We start from the raw sequence: 4482 nt of genomic DNA, 5'->3' as shown, positions 1-4482 counted from the left end.
GAGGCAGAAATAGCGGCGGCGGCGGCAGCAATATCAACACCCACCACAAGGGGTGGAGCGAGCGGCAAGAACCACGACTCGGAGACGCGTTGCATTAGCCTCCCTCCCCGCTCGCCAATTCGCAGCTGGAGCAGAGTTCACATGTGCAACGGACGAGAGACGAGGGTTCTGGTCGCTTCCAAACGGGTGTCATTGTGGGTTGCTCTATGTGCATGCAATACTAGAATAAGAATATCAGTGTAAAGTTGGAAGGGACCCTTAGAGTCATCTAGTCCAACCCCTTGCAATGCAGGGATTTGAAACCATACTTAACTTTGGAAATGTGCTAGCAGTTTTATTGTGGCACCACTAGCATGGGTATAGCCAGGATTGTTCACGAAGGGGGGGAGGCTTTTGTTAGGGGGTGCCGAACCTCGGATTTGTATTGGTTTTGGGCAGTGGCGTAGCGTGGGTTGTCAGCACCCGGGGCAAGGCAAGTAATTTGCGCCCCCTAACCCGTGGATTTGCGCCCCCTAACCCTAACCCCCAGATGTTGCGCCCGGTGCGGCCGGCCCCCCCTGCACCCCCCACGCTACGCCACTGGTTTTGGGGGCAACTGCCCCTCTGCCCCCCTTGGCTATGCCCATTGCCTCTAGGAGTACAATTAAAAATATGTATGAATATTGGTGTTAATATTTTCAGCATTCAAATAACTTCATTGTTATCTAAAACTGCAGCATCAGCAATCCCACATCACAAGGGGTGGAGTAATGGTTCTGGTGTCAGCCTAGGACCTGGGAGACCAGGGTCCAAATCCCCACTCAGCCATGAAGCTCACTGGGTGACTTTGGACCAGTCACATGCAACCCAACAGACATGCACCCAGAACTCTGGTTGATTCCAGATTGTGGGAAGAGGTAGCTCCTGCAGCATGCAAGCTTGTTTGTTGGCTGCCATGTCCACAAAACATAGAATCATAGGGAATGCAGGATTCTCAACTAAAGCACCCATGACAGATGGCCATCCAACCTCTGCTTAAAAACCTCCAAGGAAGGAGAGTCCAGCAGCTCCTGGTGGGAGTCAGTTCCACTGTTGAACAGCTTTTACTATCAGAATTACCTTCTTTATAACTTGAATCCATTGGATTCATCCTTGCTGTCAAAATGTAAGTGGGAAGACACACATGGAGACACAGGTACTGAGTGTGTGGTGGTGATGTAAGGTTCCCCAAAGCCATTAAATACCATGAGAGCTGGCATTGAGAGAGCTGAGAAGCAGAGCACACTCCATCGGCTCTGCTGCAACAGGCCAGTTCTATCAGGCCTCCTCTCCCCTCAACTGTCACTTGGGGGCAGCCTTTCTCTCTCAGTGGGAGAAACAGTAAGCAGGGTTCATTTAATCAGCTTTTCTGGAGGCCCAGCTCCATCAGGAACCTCCTTGCTCTTGAACTATGCCAGCTAGTCCATGTAGGAACAACTAGTTAGAAACTGGTGTCTGAATTTTAGTGTTTATTTTCCTCCTCCCTCCTGTCCAAGGGGCAGTTGGATCTTCTCTACCTGGTAAGGTAGCCCACCTGGGAGAAGGAATGCTCTTATCCTAAACCTCTGCTGCCTTGTAGATATACTGATTACTGAAAAAGGCTTCAGGAGTACACCCTGAGGAACCATCTGTACCTGCTGCCTTGCAGGACATCTTCAGCAAAAGAAAAGGCTGAGGAGTAAACCCTACACAAATCCAGAGTGGAGTCCCTAAGACATTTAGATGGCTCCTTGTAACGGCTCTTTCCAGCAACTCCGGCAGCCAAGCTGGTGCCAAACATCTTGCTCTGCTTTCCTTTGGACCACATCAGTGAGGTCAAGGGGGGCGATCTTGTTACCTGGGCAGCCCAGGACCTTAATGCACTCTGCCCAGGCTTATGCCCTGGAGAGGTTCCTTCAGTGCTGCTAACACAGCAAAAGCAATGCGGGAGGCAACAGTTATGACTTATAAACTCAATTTGATTGGCATAAGGTATGAGCACTACTGGTTGCCTTTGGTGGTAGGAGAGATCATCATGTCTCACTAGTCAACTACTGTCCGTCTTAAGCCTGGCAACCCCTAGTCAATAAAGTATTGAGCCACCATGGTTCCCACTCTTTTCATTTTTTAAGACTGTGAGCTTGAGGATAGGGACCATCTTTCTTTGATTGTATGTAAGCTGCCCCGGGAGCCTTTTTGGTTGAAGTGTGGGTACAAATGCTCCAAATAAATATGAATAAGGAGTGCAGTAACAGATGGCCTGACATTTCTGTACACAGTTGAAATATATATATAAGCAGTGGAGACTGGCCCATCAGGCAAAGCCCTATCAGCCTCAGTCTGCTCTCAGACAGCCCAAATTTGCTTGCCTTCTTACTTACAACCAGCTTAGCATGTGCCCCTGTCTGTCATCTTCTTTGTGCTCCTTCTCAGCTTCACCCCTGTAGGACTTAGCAAGGAGGAGAATGGGGGACAAAACTAGAATTAGGTAGCTCTGCCTGTCATTGGCTTTGTCTCCACCTTCCTCTGGCCTCTCAGCCTTTCTTCCTAACAGCACAAATAGGTTCCAGCCACCTCTATATGAATGATAAACCACATAGTGACCCTTTTGCTAAGAGCAGCAATTGGCAGAAACACATACTTTGCTAATGTTATGGTGGGAGGTGGGAAGGAGAGAGTCTGCTAAACCCAATAAATTAATGAATGTCAAAATCTAGCTAATATTTGGGATACGAAGGGAAAATGCAAGCTACAGAATTGTGGCAGGTAAGGAATCCACGGGCCAATAGATGCCAACCCACCTGGCCACCAGGCTGGTTGAATTAAAGCCATTATGACACAATGGCCAGGCACCTACACATCAGAGAAAGTTTTTAGGTCTGTGCAAAACAAGGGTTGCCAAGGTGACAGGGAGAGGCGTGAGATGACAGACTATATCTCAGGGGTAGAATACCTGCACTGCATGCAGACAGTGCAAGTCAAATAACCTAGTATGTACTGGTTAGGCTAGAAGAAACTTCTATCTGTTGTTGGCAACAATGAGCTAAATGAATCAGCTGCCTCCATATATGGCACTTTCCCCCAATATTTACCTCAGAGTAAGGCTACAAAATTAGAGAGGTGGTTTCCCCCCCCCCCCGCCCAATTAGCATGTCAAAATGTCCCAATCTGGTGCTGCTTGATGTTTTGTAACCCTCACAGGCTGTCCTCGCTGCAGCCAGATCCCCACAGTCTTTCACAATAAGTTAAAACCTGCCACAATGTGATTTTTACCTGTCATTTTTCACAGGGTGACAGTTTCTTCTGGATGTGCCCCCATGTGGCGAAACTTGAGATTTACCACATTCCAGAGAACATGAACAATTTTTCTGGATGATTTCAAGGCCTGATCATTCAGAACTTTGCGTCTGTGGGTGCACTTTTGGAATGATTCCTAGGGGAAGCCCATAAACAGGTTGCAGTTACAACTTAGAGTTTCTCTGGCAGCAGTTCTTCATAGGAAGGAAAGAAGGAAAGAGGCATATAGCCCAGAGAAGACTAAGGAGAGGCATGATAGAACCCTTCTTAGATCAGGAGGCCTGTCACAGAGAAGATGGAGCAGGCTTACTCTAGTAGGCCAGTGGAAATGTTTAGCAATCAGATTTTGGCTAAACTTTATGAGGAAGTTATGGCAGTGGAACAACAGCATGCCTCAAGAGAAGCAGAGGGTGCATGGTCATCTGTCAGATACACGTGTAGCTGCCTCCTACATTGTAAACATAGGGGCCAACTCCTTGGGGCTGAGGTCCCTTTGCGCCCGCCCAAGACAATGTCATTCAAATGGTGTGGGTGTATCCCGTCATGTGATTGGTTTTGCAGGGTGGGGCATATTTTCCTTCTCCCCAATATTTTATTCAAGTTGGCACCCCTGATTGTAAGATCTTGAATTGAACAGAGGCTTGGGTTAGATGACCTCTCCTTCCAACACCACAATAGGAAGGGGGAGGGTGAGAGGGAAGAAGGAAGGAAGGAGGCTGTGGTAATTCCACTCAAAAGTGATAGAGGCATCGCTGAACATCTGTGTAGTGGTATTGCTATTTGGGATACATCCTTGTAGTGTGGATTAAACCTCACACCGAGAGAAGCAAGCTTTGGCTGCAGAAAGATACCACCTAAGCATATGTAAGAAAAGGATAGCCCTTCTGTTCTGGTCAGTATGCACAGCTACCCACCAAATACACAAGATTGCACTTCTACTAGTCATACTTAGAATAGAACCCAGTCAGTGAGACTGTGCTCTGTGTGATTGACTGCACATCCACACCTTATATTTAACACATGCACATAACTTTCCCCCAAAGAATTATGGGAACTATAATTTACAGAGCCCATGGAGCCCTTTTCCTCACAATTTACCTCGCAGCACTACAATTCCCAGAATCCTTAACAAATTACATTTCCCAGGATTCTTTGGGGAAAGCTATAAACATATTGTGTGGATCCAAC

The 4482-nt window shown here is 47.5% G+C and overlaps 1 long non-coding RNA gene across 1 annotated transcript; it reads left to right on the top strand.

The window, feature by feature from the left end:
* Positions 1 to 3023: 3023 nt before the first annotated feature.
* On the top strand, positions 3024 to 3464 carry LOC310697972. Its single transcript, XR_014521275.1, has 2 exons — positions 3024 to 3095; positions 3287 to 3464. It is a non-coding gene; the product is annotated as an uncharacterized lncRNA (long non-coding RNA).
* The last annotated feature ends 1018 nt before the right edge of the window (positions 3465 to 4482 follow it).

The sequence above is a fragment of the Podarcis liolepis genome, assembly GCF_965112155.1.
Source record: "Podarcis liolepis genome assembly, chromosome: Z".
Lineage (NCBI taxonomy): Eukaryota > Metazoa > Chordata > Lepidosauria > Squamata > Lacertidae > Podarcis > Podarcis liolepis.
Note: the sequence above shows the minus strand (reverse complement) of the source record. Positions and strands in the feature narration are given on the sequence as shown.